The following is a 22,052-nucleotide window of genomic DNA, read 5'->3' as shown; positions in this document are numbered from 1 at the left end:
GGCCCACACAGCACCCACCCATGCTGGTTTATTTAATCAGTGCTCCATTCTCTACTTTTATGGGGAAAACACAAACGTGAATGTTCCTAGTTAATCCCAGATACCAGCTTCTCTTGGTGGGTAGACTTCATCGTAAAAGATGAATGATCAAAAGACATGTGATAGTTCAAAAATTGTGACTGCTTTAATCCTGATTAGCAAAGTCTTACATCATATGACAATCAAGATTTACAAACAAAACCTGATGGGGGTGGGGCAGGGAAAGGAGGAAGACTGGGCATCACTTTGTTGGATTCCCCTGAGGAAGGCGCCGCCCCAAATCACTCACCAAAGACGTTTCTTGATGCAACAAGCAAGAGGAATTTATTCGGAAGCCAACTAGTTGGGGTCCAAGTCAGCCTGTCGCAGCAGGTCTCAACGAGGACCCCGAGCACACTAGGGCAGAAGGTTTTATAGTATTTTCAAAAGGGGTAAAATTTTCCATAATCACAATACAGAGTTTTTTCTATAGGCTCATAAATCTTTTGCTGGCGCCACATCCTGGGGTCTGATTAGATGAGATCACCTACGGAATGTCTAGGGTGGTTCTAGTAAGATAAGCTAGGTGTGTATGATTAACTGATTTACGGTTGGCTAACTAAAGGTCACTACAATTGACACAGGCTAACTAACTTGTTTTTCAAGATTCTAATGATTTTCCTTCTTCTGGGTTAGGGGGTGGTATTTAGGCCTTAAGATGGCTGTACTTATGCTAACTTTTGATTCTTCAGATCCTACATTTCCCCACTTCTCTTTTTGGGGCATTCCAATCATGGAATGTTTGTATCTTCTTGTGAGGTGAGTGAGTGGTATTGTTGCTTCAACATTAGTACATGAACAGCACTCACTCTTTCTCTAACAAAAGTTATCAACCGGTTTAATATGCAGGGTCTCAAAGTTAGGAGCAACACAAGGATGAGTAGGGGCCTAGCCAGAGTGGATATCAGGGTTGTAAACCACGGGGACCTAGTGAACTAAGATTCAAACAGTCCTTGGCCTGCTTCTCGCTCTCTCTTCCTCTGATCTAGCCTTTCTCTAAGTTTTGACATTGAATCTCTTACTATCCCGGAATGATCTGCATAAAAGCAGCATTCTTCTCTTAAAGCTGCACACAGTCCTCCTCCTTTTAGGAACAGCAGATCTAGCCCTCGTCTATTCTGTAAGACTACCTCAGAGAGGGAAGTCAGAGATTCTTCAAGTTTTGTAATGGATTGCTCTATGGTTTTTAGGTCTTCATCAATAGCAGTCCTTAGTCTTTCATAATGCTGGTTCCCTTGAACAATAGCGGCTGCCTCCGTTCCCACTCCAGCTGCGACTCTTATCTCTAACAACACGGCTAAGGTCAGCGAGACCGGCTCTCTCTTATATCTATGCTTAGGTTCAAATTCAGCTACGAATGAGAGATCATCATGATACATCAACCTGGGCACCAGCTGGACCATGATACAGAAATCACGGGAGGAGTTGAAGGCAGAAGTAGAGACACATGGGGTCACTCCAGTGTTACAAGCCCACTATCCCTCGGGAGGAGGGATTAAATACCTGTTTTTACCAGGGAAGGCTATGGGTATGGTCTCATTCTTTCTTCTACAGATAGAGACTCTAGCTGCTGCTAGGGAAGAGGGGTGATGACCGCTCTGGCTGCTTCATGCTGAGAAGGGGGCGCAGTAAAGGGTGCAGCTAGGTCTCCATCACTGGTCAGTTGAGAGGGCTTCAGAAGGCTGGCGCTTCTATTCTGGGTTTCATTTTTATTACTATTTGCAGTTTTGTGGCTTCTAGGCAAGATAAAACAAATTGTGTTATTAGGTCATGTAGCAACATCTGGAGTTGCATTTTTTATTCTGGAAGGAGGCTGCATTATTGAAACGATACTTCTCTCTAAAATCATTCTCATTTTTACTAGAAGTAACTAGGTTAAGAAAATAATTAACAGCTGGCTTGATTATTTGCACAGGTGCAGCAAGAAGAGCAATTGATTACACAGGCTCTTTTAAATATGCTTTGCTGGAACTTTTTGTAAGGAATTTCAGATTGAACTTTTAAAGGCCTCTTGAGGCCAGACAGCCAAGCCAGACTTGCCATCAGGCTTTGCCTGCAGTACCTGTAGATTTGGATGAATTCTTCTCTTCTCGAGGTCTCTGCACCTGCCAGGAAGTGACCTTCTTTACTCACCTGGTAAGGCTGCTGGGAACTCTGTAAGCAAGGTACCAGGCCAGTTCTTCCAAGGGGCTTTGTTGGCTTTATAAAGTCAATCTTAGTTCTTTAAAGTTGTTCACATCTGAGTTTATACACATGTCTCTCAGGTACGACATTCCAGTCAAAGCCCTGGTAGTATAACCAGTGTTCTTAAGTAGTCTTCTCACAAGGAAAGCAGATTCTTATTGAACTCGTGCAAATAAACATACTGCCATGGAATACAAAAACAGTCACTGAAAGTTTTTAAACTCTGGAGGGATCAAGTAGAGAGAAGGATGTTTCAATTCTGCTCATAAAGATAGTCATTTACTAAACTGTTGTCAGTTTAAGAGAACAAGGTTAAAACACTTTACCAGCAACATTTGAAACAAAAAGACACAAAATCATTTTCTTTAGTTTATGTAATCTTATGTAACTAATACCTGTTCTGCTGAAATCTAGTTCTTTACCAGTTTAGGGATAATACTATAAATGACAAAAGACTTACAAATGACAATGGTTAAAGATATGATGAGAGCTTACTGTAAAACAGTTGACATAAGGAAATTCTGATATTTCTGTAATACAAAACATTCAGTAACAAAGTTTAGCATCATTCTCTTTGACAGTGCTTTCTTGGTAAATAAATATATATATATCAGATAAATAAGCCAAATTAGTCAAATACTTTGTCTAGTGAGAAAAAATTCCTCTGACATGTTCCAGGGGCCCTCTGGAAAATATCAGAGTTAACTAGAGGTAAAAGCACCTTTTTGCATTTCATTTTTTAGAACTATCATTACACATTTATTGTCTATATACTCAGCACAGTAAACGAGATATCTTAAAAAGTGGGGCAGCAGGGGAGACTGCTGCTGTCAATTTTTAAAGACAACATACAGAAAGTCAAACTAATTCTAGGTTACTAAGCATTCTTGAGAGAATGGTAGCAGATGGTAGATTCTTCTGCTTTCATCTTCAGGAGGGGAAAAAAGCTACAATAAGAATTCATATTTAGCTGAAAGAACTGTCTAAACTCAAGGCAGAGTATAATATTACCAGGCATACAAAAGACCTGTTAGAGATACATACAAAGAATGAATATGGCTATAGTCAAATTCAACTTAAAAGTTTAAGCAGAATCTCAAATTTAAATGTCTCTTTCTTTCACACAGATATTCAGATATGACCAGAAATATGCTTTGAGATGAAAGAGATCAGGCATTTTACTTTTTCATTTAGGGACTGAGAAATGATGACCTTTGGCTTACAATCAATAGCTTACAAACAGTGAAAATAATAAGAACATAACTCAGCATAAGTGTCTAAGACCAGATACAAAAAACAGAGAAAGTTCTTAAGTTTGCAGGTCTTCCCTGAAAGCTTCAAGAATGTTTTACTCTTTAATAGTAGATTCCCCCATGTTTTTTTTTTTTTTTAAACATACAGCATATAAATTAAACAAGAAGACCTGGTGGTTCTCAAAAAATCTATTACAACTTTTCTCAAAAGTGGTCACACGTTCGTCTATCTAAACCTTTACAGTGAAACCTGTTTTTCTGGGAGAAACATAATCTTGTCCAGATTCTACAGTTTAATAAATTTTGGTTTGTTAACTAAGTGCATTTAATCAGCTGAAAAAAGCTTTGTTACTATTCTGCTTAGGAATTCAATTTTTCAGGCCATGCAATCATTTTTAATAACAAAATATTTCAAAGGCAAATAAAGGTTATACAGTTGTTAACAAACTTTAGCTTTTAGTCCCTTTAACATTACGATTTCATGGCAACTCACTGAGACTTTAAGCATGAGAAACTGCTGTGATCTTTCAACATTAAGAGCAGACTAACAGTTAAAGAAAACTGTTTAACTGGAAACGAGATTTTAATTTTGCTGTGCACTTGATATCAAGACTCACTTGCTTTAATTTCACTAGGCATGACTATATCTGTAAGAATATAGTAATTTATTCTTCATTTGCCCCATGGTCCCAAGCACATAAGCCGGTGAGAATTATGCCTGGGCTTGCCTGCGGCTTGACTGGGTTTATCTCACTTTATCTCTAAACATCCTAACTCTCCCCCCAAAGCAACAGGCTGAGCTGATCTTCTACAACAAAAGGCACCACGCTGTTTTCTCTCTTTGTCTCTCTTTAAATAAATAGCTGTACTTTAGAACAAAGTTACTTTCTTTTATTACAAAACACATTCTTTAGCATGCAGAAGAGTTTTCATTTTTTATACTTTTTCTTATTAAAACATACATCTTTTAGCATAGAGAAATGTTTTTCTTTATTACTTTAAGTGGTTTTAATTAGAACTTAAAACCATTAGAAACTTTAACTTCTAGTGAACACTGAGAAGCAGGACACTGCAAACTGTCAAACTAACATTTTCTAGACCAACAAACTCACGAACACATTCTACAATTTCTGCAACCATGAGCTTCACAGCACAATCTCCCAGCAAACACAGAGCACATCTTCTCAACTTAACAAAACTCTAAGGCTTTAAGTTACTACAAAGATTCTCAGGCTGCAGGTAGGCATACACACTGCAACACACAATTTAAAAGGTGTTCACTTGCCACACTTATCCAGTTCACCTACCTGCAACAACTATGCTAGCCTACTCACAAGACCCCCACTGAACACTAGACAAAGCCAAGCTTCTAAGCATTCTATTCTTAAAAGATTTAGCAGATAACATGACTCAAATGACTCTAGGTAAACTCAGGCAGCGGACAACTACCAGGACATGCCCGCCTCAGGCAAACTCAAATTAGCATTAATGCTTAACACTTTTTTACCAGGTTTTCTGGAAGTTTTAGAACACTCAATTTTTACAAGCGCTTGTCTTTAAATCAATTTCATTAATACCATCCGGAGGTAGAAAGATATATTCATTTACACACTTAGGGGGTTGTCTGAGTCTGTCCCCTTGTCAGTATAACAATTATTAGGCACATGAAAGACACAAAAAACAGAGACACACACAGATTAGACACACAGCGGCCGCTTTTTGTTTTTTCTCAGATTTTCAAACAGAAACCGAAAGGAATCAGAGGGTTGATATTCCTGGCACCTGAAAATCAACCCTATCTCATCAGATTCACCTTGCCGGAAAAACAGACGGGAGGCTACCAGGCGTCCCTGGCCTCCCAACCTCCCCGAGGCGTCCCCCAGGGTTGCAGCCTGCGGTGCTCCTAGTACGTCTACCGACCGCAGTCTCGACCCCTTTACGGGATCGGGACAGCTGCCAGACAGTGGGTACCCCCTTTCAGAATTCTGACCGGTCTCACTGAAAAACAGAAAACAGAACACAGACAAACCAAGGCGCCACTAATCTTACCTCTTCCTCCAAGAGCGACTTCGGGAGTGAAGCGGGGTGAGCGCATGATCCCGGACGAGCCCCCAAATGTTGGATTCCCCTGAGGAAGGCGCCGCCCCAAATCACTCACCAAAGACGTTTCTTGATGCAACAAGCAAGAGGAATTTATTCGGAAGCCAACTAGTTGGGGTCCAAGTCAGCCTGTCGCAGCAGGTCTCAACGAGGACCCCGAGCACACTAGGGCAGAAGGTTTTATAGTATTTTCAAAAGGGGTAAAATTTTCCATAATCACAATACAGAGTTTTTTCTATAGGCTCATAAATCTTTTGCTGGCGCCACATCCTGGGGTCTGATTAGATGAGATCACCTACGGAATGTCTAGGGTGGTTCTAGTAAGATAAGCTAGGTGTGTATGATTAACTGATTTACGGTTGGCTAACTAAAGGTCACTACAATTGACACAGGCTAACTAACTTGTTTTTCAAGATTCTAATGATTTTCCTTCTTCTGGGTTAGGGGGTGGTATTTAGGCCTTAAGATGGCTGTACTTATGCTAACTTTTGATTCTTCAGATCCTACAACTTAAGCACAGCATGATTCCGCATGGGATTTCTCTGAAGGGCCCTCCTCTCTGCAAGCACCCTATGAATCCCCTGACTGACCATAATTTGGTTTTCAAGTATCTTTTCAGGAAGCCAACTACTGGGCTTTCAGGACAAGATATTTCATCCTCTGTCTTATTTGCTATATCTTCTAGAGCGTGCACCCACGGCACTTCAGAAATCAGAATGTCTGAAATTAGCAGGCGAGGATACATCTGTGCAGATCATGTTGCCTAAACCTAATGAAAACCAGCATCCCTCCCGCACCAGGCCCTGCCCTCCACACTGTTGTCTGTGGGCTCCCTCAGCACAGCAAGCCGCTGGCGCTCTAGGGCACGGTCACCCCACCTCCACTGGGGGATCAGGTGTCTGGCTGGTGACGCCCTGAGGCAGAATGAACAAGGAGGTCAGGCAGGGGTTACCTGCATGACCTGGACACAATAGAGCACAGGACAGACTTGTTGGTTTTTATCTTCCCTGTGGTTAGCTTAATCATTGTTTGTTTAGAGGAATAGGGAAGAGGCATGGGAAGACTCAGACGGATAGAACACAAATACAAGCAGTTTCCAGAACAAGCCCTTTGGGAGAGGCCCCCTTGCTCCGGCACTAGCATGATTCATTCCCCAGGCTTCTCAGGAGGCTTTGGCCTGGGTCCATGTGAGCAGGTTTTCACACTGGGCTTGGGACACAAGCAGAAATATCATAGGGAGTGATCAGGGCCCTTCCAGAGATTTCTCTCCCATGGAAGCAGAAGGACTTTGTCTTAAGGTCCTTTTCAAAGGTTTGTGAGTTTTCTTTCCCAAGCAAGGACCTCAACCAGAGCTTGGTTCCATCCCCAGACTTGCTTGGGGCCTGATGGATTTTTGTGAGCACAGAGAGGTCTGGAAACCAGGGAGGATGTTTGCAAAATACTTGGAGAAGTTCAGTTGAGAGGTTTGGGGCATGAGTGCCTAGCAAGGGTAGTGAAGGAGGGTCACTATGACTTAGTTGTAACATAACCCGATGCTTTTCCTTGGAGCAAACAGCTCCCACAACAGGGCTCGGTCGGTCGTTGGAAGGGTAGAAACGATAACAAAGGGGCCAGAAAATGTAGGAGTTGCTTCTGTCTTCCTTCTTTCCCCTGTTGTTCAGTCCATTTGCTGAGTATCAAGGGTAGCAAGTGGAAGTGAGCTGGGGGCCAATGTACAAGCATATACCGCCTCAGTTTCCTGTCCGTGAGCCACAGGGCATTTTGGCACCTGACACAGCTGAGACTCTTGTCCCACCAGCAGACACCTGTCCAGGGTCTTGGGGCCAGGGTCAGCCTCCTGGCTCACCACCTGAGCAGGCGTGCAGGACTGTGCCTGCCCTGAGGCTGAGGCCCTGCTGATGCTGACTTGGAATCCCTGGCAGTTCTGAACAAGGGGCCCCCACATTTTGGTCTGACTTGTCAGATCATGTGACCAGTTCTCCTGGGGCTTCGGTCTTTCCAGGGGAGAAGGAGGAATCTCATGGGTGTGTGACCCTAGGAGAGGCAGGCGTGAGCACTGTGGTGCAGTCTAAACGTGAGAGAATGCTCCTCAGGAAAAGAGCCCCATGTGGAAGGTGGGTGAAGGTTGGGCTGCTTTGGAGGCAAGTGACCATGGGCATGCCAGTGTGGAGAGAAGTTCCCCTCACCTTGTAAGAGCCCAGCCCTGTGCCAGCCTCCACTGGAGACTGTAGCAGGTTGGGTGTGTGCACGCCAGGCCCCTTGCCCGTGGCACGTGGTTTGTGACCAGCAGGAGGTGATGGGGAATAGCTATAGAGGGACCAGGGACATGGTGGGAAGATGCCATGTATCCCGGTGCTGACAGCAGCCTGTGGGCCTGCGCAGGCCCCCCCATTGAGTGTGTGTGGGTGGTGGGGAGGTGTGGGAGCCATTTTATAGGCACATTGGTCCATTTGTATCTGAGAGTTTTGAAGCCCAGAGACATTTGGGGGACAGGTTACAGGGAGTCAGGGAACCTCTGGCCAGAATCACTGTGGGACTTGGGAACCCCGGTGTTGGACAGGCACCCAGCTTCACAGATGCTCAGGAGGAATAGCTGTCATCTGGATGCTCTGCAGACCTGGCCGTGCTTCCAATAAGCTGAAATCAGGGCATGGGAGAGCCCAGCTCTCTGCCACTGAACAGACCCAGGACTGATGGACCTGCAGTCATCAAGAACACCTCCTCTCTTGAGGCCCAGAGCTGTTCAGTGTCACTCCCAGGTCCTGGACAAAAATTCCCACTTCCTGACCCCAAAAGGGTGCTTTTTGCACTAGATCCGATGAGACTTCCCAGGGGGCTCTCAGGTCTGCACTCCTGGTTTTCTCTCAATACCAACATCTGATTTAGGATCACTAGCTGGACACTGAGGCACCTGGGGCCGGGGAGGGCTCAGCTGCGCCCTCCAAGCCTCCCAACTGCAGACCATTCTTGTTCAACTACAGGGCTCAGCTCAGGGGCCATTACACAGGGAGGGCTTCCCACAGCTCCTCGGCTGCATCAGGTGATCCTAGATCAGCATGTATGACAGGGGTTCTCAAACATCTCATCCTTTCTGTGGGCTCCAAGGGTCTTCCATGAGATTCTCTTCTTTCTCTCAGTCAGCCTCAGACACTGCTGCTTTCCAGCCAGACACTGACTGTCCCCAGTCAGGCTGCCAGGGAGTAGAGGGGGAGTGGGCAGGCACTGGATTAGGGGGGACACATGGAGTGATCTTGGCCAGGTTGGCCCTGTGGCTGGAGGGCATGGAAATCTTGCCAGGTAACCATGCATGAACAAGACACCCACTCTTCGTGATTTGCCAGGATATTGAATTTAGTGTGCTTGCCTAGGAAGCAGGGCCCATGTCCCTGATCCCCAAGGGTGGTTGGAAAGGGTCAGGGAAGTGGGGTCAGATGTTGCTTCTTACCTGGCACGCCTTCCTCTCCAGATGAGCTCCAGTTGTTAATAGGGACGTGTTTGTGTTGAGTGGACCTCTGGCTCTTTTGAATGTCGCTCAAGAGTCTTGAGCAATTTCCCTGGTGGACAGAGCCTGGAAATGGTGCATGAAAATGCTTGACTCTGGAGTACAATCCTGCAGAGCAAGAGTTTTTGGTTTGCCAAGAACAGCATGTTTGTTTGGGTCAGCCAGGGTCCGAGGGAGCCTTGGATGACCCCATTCTCTCTGAATAGCAGTGGATTATCAGATCTTCACCCAGAAGTGAGGCCAGGAGCCTACCCTTTCTCATGGGTGAGTCCACTGAGCAAGCAGCCGAGGCATGCCAGACTGTTGGCAGTTGCACTTCTGAGTGGGATGGGGATGGTGTTTCAGCAAAGGCCACAGGGAGATGCTCCCATTGATCATTTTCTTAGGGGCTGGGAAGAAACACCTTAATAGGCCTGTGAGAAGTGGCAAATGTGTCCCTTTGACATTGGGGCTGGGCTCCCCTTCCATCCAGCTGGGAGTCCTCCCAACAGATGTTTGGAGGGATGTGGATAGTGGTGAAGATCTTCAGGAAGATGAGATTTAACAAATAAAGCCATGTCTTTCTTGAGTGTTCTAAGAGAGGTAAGATATTCTCTAGCCTTTGAGTTCTTACATAAGGTGAGGGTTCCTGGCATTGACTGTTCCCTGGCACAGCCTCCTGTGGGAAGAATTCTATGTCCAAAATGTTCAACACCAATTTGGAACCAGTCTTTAGGCATGTCTGCTGAATCCCAACTCCCACCTAATCCTGGCGTCCCTGACCTCCCCTCAAAATGAAGCCCCCACTCATCCATCCTCCTCCTTTGCCCTAGCTGCCCACAACCGATTCCTCGAATTAGCCTTCTGGCCGTGCCTGAGACACACCTCTGCCACTGCCTTGTCCTGCCATTTGGGGTTGTTTGCTTGTTTCTCTGCCTCTCCAGTTGCAGGCACATCCTTGGAGGCTGGAATTTTATCTTGGTCATTCTTATTTTGGGCTGTAGCTTAGGGCTTGACCCTAGGTAAGTACTCAGTGTGTGTTATTGGAATAAATGAGTAAAGCAATCTGCAATGTAAAAGTAAACACTGGAGGCATCATGGAGCCTGGGCTACTACTTCAGCAGAGCCAAGGGCTGAAGGAAGAGCAGGCAGTGGAGCCAGACCTCCCATGTGGTTGAATATAAAGGGGCAAAGGTGGTCCCAATTACTGAAGCTTTCCAGAAGTAAGTCTCATCTTTATCATGGAAATTACCCATAGAGGCTGTGGGTTCTTGTTTCATCTGAAATGTCACCTCTAATTGAGAAGACTCAGATCCCACAGGTGGCCCACCTGCAACACACCAGATGATGACCTGCAGGCCCAGTGAGGCAGAGCCCCTGGTGGCATACATGGAGGCAGACACACCCACAGATAGAGGGGAGCCATGCTGGCTTGGGAAATGGGCTTTCTGGTAAAGCTGGAATAGAAAAGACCAGCCTGCGTCATCAGGGAAGAGGCTGGAGGTGGGCAGGAGGGGGGCTTGGGACTTCGAGGTCCTTGCTGACCATCTCTCCTGTGCCTGAATAGCAGTCTACGGTTACACATTTTCCCCAAACCTGGGGTTTCAAACAGCAATAATCATTTACTGTCTCCCTCGGTGTCCCTGAGTCAGTAATTGGGACAAGCCCAGCGGGATGGCTTGCTCCCTCATGGGGTCTCAGCCCAAAGATGTGCTGCCCGGATGGTAGCCGTGGGCATGTCAGCTGCTCACCTTACCTGCTGAGCTGCTGGCTCTCAGTGGAGACTCAGTTGTGCCTCCCCATGTGGCCTGGGCTTCCTCACCATGTGAATGATCCCTGGGGCAAGCCTGGGCATGGAGGGAGAGGGAGAGGAGAGGGGAGGGAGAAGGGAAGATGGGGAGAGGATGGGGAGAGGCAGGTGCAGACACAGGCAGCAGCCAGCTCCTTCACTCCCTTGCTTACAGCAGAGGCCTTGCAGTGTAGTGTCCGCAGCCCCTTATCCAGGTGTGGGGAGCAGGGGCCAGCCCCTGGGTGGGAGGACAGTGGGTTGCGTTGAAGAAGAGCTTTGGCCTTGAGGTCCCACCAGTGTCTTGGCCCCATCTCTTCATGATGCCTCAGCTCTGTGGAAGGACAACATATGTGATTTTGCCTATTGACCTATTTTCCTGTTGGGGTTTTGTAAATTAAGTTCTTAAGTGGAAGGAAACTCTAAGGACATCTCATGGCTGATGTGGGGGAGAGAAACTACCTCTGTGTTCAAAGAGAAGACTGCTGGGCAGTCACTGGGCAGATCTCCCAGAGCCTGGAGGTCATCATTCAGCCACTCAGTCTTGTCAGGCAGGCAGTGATGAAGAGTGTGAACCAGAATACCTGGCCTTGTTAAACATTTCACAATGATCAGGAGCCTTTACTGCCATTTGTGTTTTGAGACGTTTTGTGTAATCAATCTGACTGAGGAACTAGCATGATGTGACCAGATGGCAGCTCTGAGAAGGCCTCCTCCCAACACCAGTCTATTCTTAGGAGGGCCAGACGAGGAGGGCTGTGTGCTGGCTCAGGTTGAGGGTTGGCCACAGTTCAGGGCCTGGGGAAGAGACTCTTAACCTGACTTTGGTAACAAGCATTTTGCTCCAATTGGCCAGTGGCAACAAGAAGTTCAGCTAAGCATAGATGACCCAACAATGGGAGTTTGGTGTCCTTGTGTGGCCTTGTAAATGGGACGTCTATGAGTCTTATCTAAAGCACACAGGGAAGGTGGTCCTTTGCAGTGAGCTCTTTCCAGAACATAAAGGGTGGGGGATCACTCACCTCCTGTTTTCCAGGATCATGGGGGTCAGGTAAAGTTCAGCCTTCCCAGATGGTTCCAAAGGACACATGTGTGAGCACCCACTCTGGGCCAGGTCAGGCCTGCACTCAGACTGAAAGAGCAGTGGCGAGTGAAGCCAGCCTGGCCTCTGCTCAGCACCAGGTGGAGTAAGCACCCTGTCCCCAGGACCTGTGTCAGTGTCCCCCCCGAGGTGGTGTAACTGCAGGACCAAGGGAGCTTGGGGTGTGTGTTTTAGGTCAGTGGGGAGACTTGGGCTTTCCCTCTGCATGGTCACTGGCTCTTGGAAGACCAATGCTGCTGTCAGTGGGATTAGATAGCTCTCAAGTTGTTCTTCTGTAGGAGATGTGTGTCTGGAAAAGAACCGCCAGCAAACTCCATAAAAAAATCAAAGCCATTCATCATTTTTCAATAGTTCCTGTAATGTTGTTACGCAGGTTTAAGATTTGAAAACTTGCTGTAGTTTAAGCCCTAATTCTCCTATGGCAGTGTCACATCATCTGGGTTGAGGCTGATAAAGGCTGTCTTTTGCTTCCATCGTGTGTCACAGTTTCCTGGCTTTCACATGACAGAGCCATGGCATCATGTTTGGACTAGTGCATTAGTAAAGCTGCTACTGCAGCTAAATATCCAGGCCTGTGTGTCACATGACCATCCTGTATAAAATACAGTAGCTAAGCCCTCAACTGCCCTGGGACTTGCCGAGTAAACTGGAGTTCTGTGTTTTGTATGTTTTGTTTATCATAACTCAGGGTGGACTTTCCTTGGGCTCTGGCTCTGGTTTCCAAGCCCTGAATAGGCATGCAGTGCCCTGTGTCTCATCACTGGAGGTCTGCAAGCTGGCGCAGGGAGGCTATGGTCAACTGGAAAATTAGCTTATCCACAAACAATCTGTGCAATGAGGGGCACTTGTCTGGGCCCTGACCTCTGGAATCAGCAGCTGTCAACAAGAGGTTCATAGAGATATGCGGTTTGGTAAATATTTTCAGTCAACCAAGGGTTTCTACCCAAGATACCATGTATGTGGAGAGGGAGGGCTTCAAGTTCACTGTCTGTGACATGCCCTCATGGAAGGTTCATCCTGGCTTCAGGTGACCTAATGGGTATGAAGAACCAGGGCATGGAGGGGAGTGTGTGCCTGAGGATGAGGACTGGATGGAGTCTCACACTTCATCATGAGGCCTATAGAGTGACCCAGAGGGAATGGGGGACATGTAACAGTAAATATTAGGCTAAAAAGTACCTACTGAGAGAATCATAGAGTGCTGGCACCAAGACTGCCCCTGAAGGATGGCCTGGCTCTGGAAGACTCCTCTGTGCCTAGTCATGGCTGACAACAGCCCCAGAAGGCAAGGTGGGAGTGCCACAGGGGACCTGAAGGTGTGGTCACTGCTGTCCACCAGCTTCTCTTGGAGAGAGACCCGAGTGGTACACCTTCATGGGGACCAGCTTTTGGTAGTTTCTTAGAGGCCAGGGACCCTGGAAAGGTGACCTACCAGCTCTCTGCATGTGTTTCTGAGCTCTCCTTAAGTCAGGCATCACCTCCTTCCTGGGACAGCCTTGTGCAGGTGAATTTCCCCCCTCACAGCTGCTGCTCACTTTGGTCAGGAGCCACACGTGGGAACACTGGATGGGGTCCTTAGAGGCCCCCTGGAGAAGGGCAGTGGGTTCCTGATCTGTCATGGAAGGTTTCATGCTGACAGCAAGCTTGATGTGTAGGTGGCCTGGTGTATGCAGTGTATCATTTTGAGAATGTGACCACAAGTAAGCACCTGGAAAGAATACCTGGAGATGCAGATACTCACCTGCTGGGTGCTCCATGTTGCAGATGATGGAGTCTGAGCTGGGGCTCAGTTTCCTGGATCCTCAACATGCTCAGGGTTTAAGGTGGTGAGCTGGCTGTGCACATTCTGTCTCTTGCCTTTAGCCCATCAGTGACTTCAGCAAAACGGGGAAGTGAAACCAGTCAGAGGCATATGAGAAGAACATACATTGCCATCTGGTGTGTTATACAGTGGGGTTTATTTATATCCCCAAGTTTTCTAGATAATACACATTGTATTCAGCTAATTGTCTGCTGAGCACTCAACTTTATAATATAGCAAGAAGTCTCAGAACTATTGAGAATAATAATTAGCTACTATTTACTGGATGCTTAATATGTGCCAAGAAGTGCATGAAGGGGTCTTGTTATCTTTGCTTTTAACAATAGGATGAGGTAGATGTTATTATGCCATTTGTAGGACCAAACAATAAGGCTCAGGTGTGAGTAAAATTGCAATTTTTTTTCCAGAATTTCTTGCCTGGCTTTAGTGCATCTGTATATTAACAGGTGTTTCCAAGGGGTGGAGATAAGTAATCCATCTCCATATTTGGTAATTATATGGGCAAGTGAGGGCATATCTGGACCAGAGAGGTTGGGGAGAGGATTTGCTCGCTTCTGCCACAGCAGGAGAGAGACAGAGACGTGGGACGACTGCTGTGACTGATTTTTGTTTTCAAAGATATTTTGCCCAGGGATTTCCCCTCCCCCGAGTCACATCTGGTGTAGTTGGCAAGATCTCTGAACCTGAAATCTGTCTACATGGGTGCGACCCTTGAGCAGTCTGTCCCTAGAGATGGTGGGGAGATGCCCAGAATCCTCCTTATGGATAGTAGTGGGGGGTCCAGTGGCTGCAGCAGCAGAGGGTGCAGCTTCCCCTGGTAGTCCCCTCCTAGAGGGGTGGGACCTTTCCCAAAACTGGGGAAGAGTGGAGACACCAGAAGCTGCAGAATTAGCCCTCTGTGAGATAGAAGACTGCTTAGAGGCACTGAGTGGCCATGTAGCAGTTGGCATTATAGGGTCTCTTTTCTTTGAGATAGTGGAAAATGTTATTAAGGAGAGAAAGAGGGCTAGTGAGGAGAAAAAGAGGGTTATTGAGAGAGTTATCGAGAAGAGAGAGGGACTTTGGCAGGAGAGAGACACACTTCAGCATCACTTGGAGGAGCTGGGCAATGACCTATGGGATGCCCTTAAGGAAGAGAGACGGTTACTGAGAAGACAGATCACACTCCTGGAAGATTCCTTAGCAGTGGCAAGGGGGGAGGTGGCAGGAGAAGCCGCGTTGCAGGAGGCCATGGGGGAGGGGGAGAAAGAGTGGTGCTTTCTGCCCCAGAGATGGGGGAGGAGCTGGGGGGAAGAGGAGGAGGAGGAGGTGGGGTCATGGGCTGATCTGCTACCGAGGCCACCACCTGAGACACTAGCCTCTCCTGTATTAAAGGTCCACCCAGTTGTAATTAAGAAAATAAAAATGAAAAAATCACGGGCTCCTCAGGGGGAGGAGCGGCCCCCTCCCCAGATTGTGGAGCACTCCATGCCCCACCCCTATACCCAGGATGACCTGGTGGAAATTAGCATCCAGTATAGGCAGGAACCATCGGGATCTCTGCCTACATGGCTTTTATGTCTCTGGGATATGGGGGTGGAAAACATTGTTATGTTGGGTGCTGAAATGAGTAGACTGGCTTCCCTGATGACTCACCCTTCCCTCCAGCAGCTGTTGCAAAGTGCCCATCATGCCTCAGGGAATCAAACACTTCTGGAATGGCTGACAGCTGCCATCAGGGTATTTGGCCTCATCAGGGTGATTTACTATATTTACCAGGTAGTTGGAAAACGTATGTAGAGCTCCAGCAGGTATTGTGGGAATTGGGTATGAAAAATATCGTCTATAATATGGACCCCCAGGGCCCTGATGAGGAGGTGTTTACTATAGGAATGAGAAACCTGGTGTTTCATACAGCTCTCACATCTCTCTTTGAGTCCCTAGTGACTACTCTTGCCCCCCACCTAGGGCAACAAATAAGTGAGGCTACTTGTATTTTCGCAGATCTGGGGGAGGTTGAAACAATAAGAGCATGGAGGGAAGTACAGGCTACAATTGAAAGGAGAGGTGCAAAGGGCCCCATGAAGATCTTGAGGACCCAGATATGGGTTAATTTGATCAAGGCTGGGGTAGTGAAAGAATAACTTGATGGGTAGCGCAATAGGATCTTACTAGAATTGTGGTACCAATTAATGCCAGAGCAGCAGTTCCAGATGCTGAGGTCCAGGATACGGAAACCAGAGTCAAATCATGATTATTGCTGTTGCTATTGTATGTCATTAGTCTGGTTACACTGCTTCAGATTTCTTGCCCAGGGACCATTGTGGAATATGGGGAATGTGTAAATTGTAAGGTGAGATTTCTGGAGGGGTAGCCTGCGAGAGAAATTGCAATTTTTCCAGAATCTCTCATCTGGCTTTAGTGCATAGTGCATCTCCATATCAACAGGTGTTTCCAAGGGGTAGAGTGAAGTAGTCCATCTCCGTATCAATGGGTGAGCGAGGGCATATCTGGACCAGAGAGGTTGAGGAGAGTATTCGCGGGGCTCTGCCACAGCAGGAGACAGAGAGACGTGGGACAATTGCTTGTAAGCAATAAACAGGTTTTGAACTTTATTTCTCCCTTTGAATGATTTTGGTTTTCCTTTTTATTTTCTTTTAATTATATTTTCTTTTATTTTTTATTTTGGTATCATTAATCTACAATTACATGAAGAACATTACATTTACTAGCCTCCCCCCTTCACCAAGTACCCCCCACATACCCCTTCACAGTCACTGTTCATCAGCGTAGTAAGATGCTGTAAAATCACTACTTGTCTTCTCTGTGCTGCACAGCCCTCCCTGTGCCCCACCTCCTTACTATACATGCTAATCATAATGCCCCATTTCTTTTTTCCTGCCCTTGTCCCTCCCTTCCTACCCATCCTCCCCAGTCCCTTTCCCTTTGGTAACTATTAGTCCATTCTTGGGTTCTGTGATTCTGCTGCTGTTTTGTTCCTTCAGTTTTCCTTTGTTCTTATACTCCACATATGAGTGAAATCATTTGGTACTTGTCTTTCTCCGCCTGGCTTATTTCACTGAGCATAATACCCTCTAGCTCCATTCATGTTGTTGCAAATGGTAGGATCTGTTTTTTTCTTATAGCTGAGTAATATTCCATTGTGTATATGTACCACATCTTCTTTATCCATTCATCTACTGATGGACATTTAGGTTGCTTCCATATCTTGGCTATTGTAAATAGTGCAGCGATAAACATAAGGGTGCATCTGTCTTTTTCAAACTGGAGTGCTGCATTCTTAGAAGTGGAATTCCTGGGTCAAATGGTATTTCTATTTTGAGAATTCTGAGGAACTTCCATACTGCTTTCCACAGTGGTTGAACTTATTTACATTCCCACCAGCAGTGCAGGAAGGTTCCCCTTTCTCCACAACCTCGCAAACATTTGTTGTTGTTTGTCCTTTCAATGATGGCGATCCTTACTGGTGTGAGGTGATATCTCATTGTAGTTTTAATTTGCATTTCTCTGATGACAAGCGATGTGGAGCATCTTTTCATGTGCCTGTTGGCCATCTGGATTTCTTACTTAGAGAATTGTCTCTCCAGCATCTCTGCCCATTTTTTAATTGATTGTTTGCTTTTTGATTGTTGAGGTGTGTGAGCTCTTTATATATTTTGGATGTCAATCCTTTATCGGATCTGTCATTTATGAATATATTCTCCCATACTGTAGGATACCTTTTTGTTCTATTGATGGTGTCCTTTGCTGTACAGAAGCTTTTTAGCTTGATATAGTCCCACTTGTTCATTTTTGCCTTTGTTTCCCTTGCCCAGGGAGATATGTTCATGAAGAAGTCATTCATGTTTATGTCCATGAGATTTTTGCCTATGTTTTTTTTCTAAGAGTTTTCTGGTTTCATGACTTACATTCAGGTCTTTGATCCATTTCGAATTCACTTTTGTGTATGGGGTTAGACAGTGAACCAGTTTCATTCTCTTACATGTAGCTGTTCAGTATTGCCAACACCAGCTGTTGAAGAGGCTGTCATTTCCCCATTGTATGTCCATGGCTCCTTTATCATTTATTAATTGGCCATATATGCTTGGGTTAATGTCTGGAGTCTCTATTCTGTTCCACTGGCCTGTGGCTCTGTTCTTGTGCCAGTACCAAATTGTCTTGATTACTGTGGCTTTGTAGTAGAGCTTGAAGTTGGGGAGCGAGATCCCCCCCACTTTATTCTTCCTTCTCAGGATTGCTTTGGCTATTTGGGGTCTTTGGCGGTTCCATATGAATTTTTGAACTATTTGTTCCAGTTCATTGAAGAATGCTGTTGGTAATTTGATAGGGATTGCATCGAATCTGTATATTGCTTTGGGCAGGATGGCCATTTTGATGATATTAATTCTTCCTAGCCAGGAGCATGGGATGAGTTTCCATTTGTTAGTGACCTCTTTAATTTCTCTTAAGAGTGTCTTATAGTTTTCAGGGTATAGGTCTTTCACTTCTTTGGTTAGGTTTATTCCTAGGTATTTTATTCTTTTTGATGCTATTGTGAATGGAATTGTTTTCCTGATCTCTCTATTAGTTCATTGTTAGTGCAAAGGAAAGCTACAGATTTCTGTGTGTTAATTTTGTATCCTGCAACTTTGCTGAATTCCAATATTAGTTCTAGTAATTTTGCACTGGAGTCTTTAGGGTTTTTTATGTACAATATCATGTCATCTGCACATAGTGACAGTTTGACTTCTTCTTTACCAATCTGGTTTCCTTGTATTTCTTTGTTTGTCTAATTGTCATGGCTAGGACTTCCAGTACTATGTTGAATAACAGTGGGGAGAGTGGGCATCCCTGTCTTGTTCCCAATTGCAGAGGAAAAGTTTTCAGCTTCTTGCTGTTCAGTATGATGTTGGCTGTGGGTTTATCGTATATGACCTTTATTATGTTGAGGTAATTGCTCTCTATACCCATTTTGTTGAGAGTTTTTATCATGAATGGATGTTGAATTTCAGCGAATGCTTTTTCAGCATCTATGGAGATGATCATGTGGTTTTTGTCCTTTTTGTTTATATGGTGGATGATGTTGATGGATTTTCGAATGTTATACCATCCTTGCATCCCTGGGATGAATCCCACTTGGTCAAGGTGTATGATCCACTTGATTTATTTTTGAATTTGGTTTGCTTATACTTCGTTGAGTATTTTTGCATCTATGTTCATCAGGGATATTGGTCTGTAGTTTTCTTTTTGGGTGGGGTCTTTGCCTGGTTTTGGTATTAGGGTGATGTTGTCTTCCTAGAATGAGTTTGGGAGTATTCCCTCCTCTTCTATTTTTTGGAAAACTTTAAGGAGAATGGGTATTATGTCTTCTCTGTATGTCTAATAAAGTTCCCAAGTAAATCTGTCTGGCCTGGGAGTTTTGTTCTTGGGTAGTTTTTTGATTACTGATTCAATTTCATTGCTGGTAATTGGTCTGTTTAGATTTTCTGTTTCTTTCTGGGTCAGTCTTGGACGGTTGTATTTTTCTAGGAAGTTGTCCATTTCTCCTAGGTTTTCCAGCTTGTTAGCATATAGGTTTTCATAGTATTCTCTAATAATTCTTTGTATTTCTGTGGGGTCTGTTGTGATTTTTCCTTTCTCATTTCTGATTCCGTTGATGTGTGTTGACTCTCTTTTTCTCTTAATAAATCTGGCTAGAGGCTTATCTATTTTGTTTATTTTCTCAAAGAACCAGCTCTTGGTTTCATTGATTTTTCCATTGTTTTATGCTTCTCAGTTTTATTAATTTCTTCTCTGATCTTTATTATGTCCCTCCGTCTGCTGACCTTAGGCCTCATTTGTTCTTCTTTCTTCAATTTTGATAATTGTGGCATTAGACTATTCATTTGGGATTGTTCTTCCTTATTTAAATAGGCCTGGATTGCTATATAGTTTCCTCTTCAGACTGTTTTTGCTGCGTCCCACAGAAGTTGGGGCTTTGTGTTGTTGTTGTCATTTGTTTCCATATATTGGTGGATCTCCATTTTAATTTGTTCATTGAGCCATTGATTATTTAGGAGCATGTTGTTAAGCCTCCATGTGTTTGTGAGGCTTTTTGCTTTCTCTGTACAATTTATTTCTAGTTTTATACCTTTGTGGTCTGAAAAGTTGTTTGGTTGGGTTTCAATCTTTTTTAATCTACTGAGGCTCTTTTTGTGGCCTAGTATGTGGTCTATTCTGGAGAATGTTCCATGTGCACTCGGGAAGAATGTGTATCCTGTTGCTTTTGGATGTAGAGTTCTGTAGATATCTATTAGATCCATCTGTTCTAGTGTGCTGTTCAGTGCCTCTGTGTCCTTACTTATTTTCTGTCTGGTGGATCTGTCCTTTGGAGTGAGTGGTGTGTTAAAGTCTCCCAAAATGAATGCATTGCATTCTATTTCCTCCTTTAATTCTGTTAGTATTTGTTTCACATATATTGGTGCTCCTGTATTAGGTGCAAATACGTTTATAATGGTTATATCCTCTTGGACTGAGCCCTTTATCATTATATAATGTCCTTCTTTATCTCTTGTTACTTTCTTTATTTTGAAGTCTATTTTGCCTGATACTAGTATTGCAACACCTGCTTTTTTGTCTCTGTTGTTTGCATGAAATATCTTTTTCCGTCCCTTGACTTTTAATCTGTGCATGTCTTTGGGTTTGAGGTGAGTCTCTTTTAAGCAGCATATAGATGGGTCTTGCTTTTTTATCCATTCTATTACTCTGTGTCTTTTGATTGGTGCATTAAGTCCATTTATATTCAGGGTGATTATTGTAAGATATGTAGTTATTGCCATTTCAGGCTTTAGATTCGTGGTTACCAAAGGTTCAAGGTTAGCTTGTTTACTACCTTACTGTCTAACTTAACTCGCTTATTGAGGTATTATAAACATGGTCTAATGATTCTTTATTTCTCTGCCTTCTTATTACTCCTCGTTCCTTCTTCATATGTTGGGTGTTTTGTTCTGTGCTCTTTTTAGGAGTGCTCCCATCTAGAGCAGTCCCTGTAAGATGCCCTATAAAGGTGGTTTGTGGGAGGCAAATTCCCTCAACTTTTGCTTGTCTGGGTATTGTTTAATCCCTCCTTCATATTTAAATGATAATCGTGCTGGATACAGTATTCTTGGTTCAAGGCCCTTCTGTTTCATTGCATTAAGTATATCATGCCATTCTCTTCTGGCCTGTAAGGTTTCTGTTGAGAAGTCTGATGATAGCCTGATGGGTTTCCCTTTGTAGGTGACCTTTTTTTCTCTCTGGCTGCCTTTAATACTCTGTCCTTGTCCTTGATCTTTGCCATTTTAATTATTATGTGTCTTGGTGTTGTCCTCCTTGGGTCCCATCTCTCAGGAGTTCTGTGTGTCTCTGTAGTCTGAGCAACTATTTCCTCTCCCAGTTTGGGGACGTTCTCTGCAATTATTTCTTCAAAGACACTTTCTATCCCTTTTTCTCTCTCTTCTTCCTCTGGTACCCCTATAATGTGCATATTTTTCCTTTTGGATTGGTCACACAGTTCTTTTAATATTGTTTCATTTCTGGAGATGTTTTTATCTCTCTCTGCATCAGCTTCTATGCATTCCTGTTCTCTGGTTTCTATTCCATCAATGGCCTCTTGCATCTTAGCTATTCTGCTTATAAATCCTTCCAGAGTCTGTTTCACTTCTGTAATCTCTCTCTGGACATCTGTAATCTCTCTCCGGACTTCATCCCTTAGCTCTTGCATATTTCTCTGCATCTCTGTCAGCATGTTTATGATTTTTATTTTGAATTCTTTTTCAGGGAGACTGGTTAAGTCTGTCTCTGCAGATCCTTTCTCAGGTGTTTTCTGAACTATCTAGGACTGGACTAAATTTTTTTGTCTTTTCATGGTGATAGTGGTGGCTGTAGGCATGTTGCGGGTGTGTCAGCTGGGAGAAGAAAGTCCTTTCCTGCTTGCTGGATGCCTTGCCCTCCTTCACTGCCTGTGTCGGTTACCCGCACTCCTGGAGCAGCCACTGGGTTAGTCCCCTAAGCTGCTGTGGGCGGGGTTTCTGTCAGAGCAGCATGGAGCCCTGTGGGGAGTGGCAGACATGCCAGGTGCACTCCTCTGTTATAGCTGCACCCCTGCTGGGCAGCTGTGTACCAGCAGCAGCCTTTACATCTGGCCCAGGCGGCTGTGCATTGAGCTGGGATTCCAGCTGGCTGCTGGGAGCGTGCCTGCTCCCTCTGGCTCTGCTGCAGGTGTGCACGGGGCTCTCCTGTGCAGGCCT

The 22,052-nt window shown here is 45.0% G+C and overlaps 1 long non-coding RNA gene across 1 annotated transcript; it reads right to left on the bottom strand.

Annotated features, from left to right (window-relative positions):
- Positions 1-336: 336 nt before the first annotated feature.
- On the bottom strand, positions 337-6,117 carry LOC140849543 (uncharacterized). Its single transcript, XR_012131547.1, has 2 exons — positions 2,212-6,117; positions 337-1,814 (listed from the first exon to the last, which is right to left on the bottom strand). It is a non-coding gene; the product is annotated as an uncharacterized lncRNA (long non-coding RNA).
- Between the last annotated feature and the right edge of the window lie 15,935 nt (positions 6,118-22,052).

The sequence above is a fragment of the Manis javanica genome, chromosome 5 (genome assembly GCF_040802235.1).
Source record: "Manis javanica isolate MJ-LG chromosome 5, MJ_LKY, whole genome shotgun sequence".
Classification (NCBI taxonomy): Eukaryota; Metazoa; Chordata; class Mammalia; order Pholidota; family Manidae; genus Manis; species Manis javanica.
Note: the sequence above shows the minus strand (reverse complement) of the source record. Positions and strands in the feature narration are given on the sequence as shown.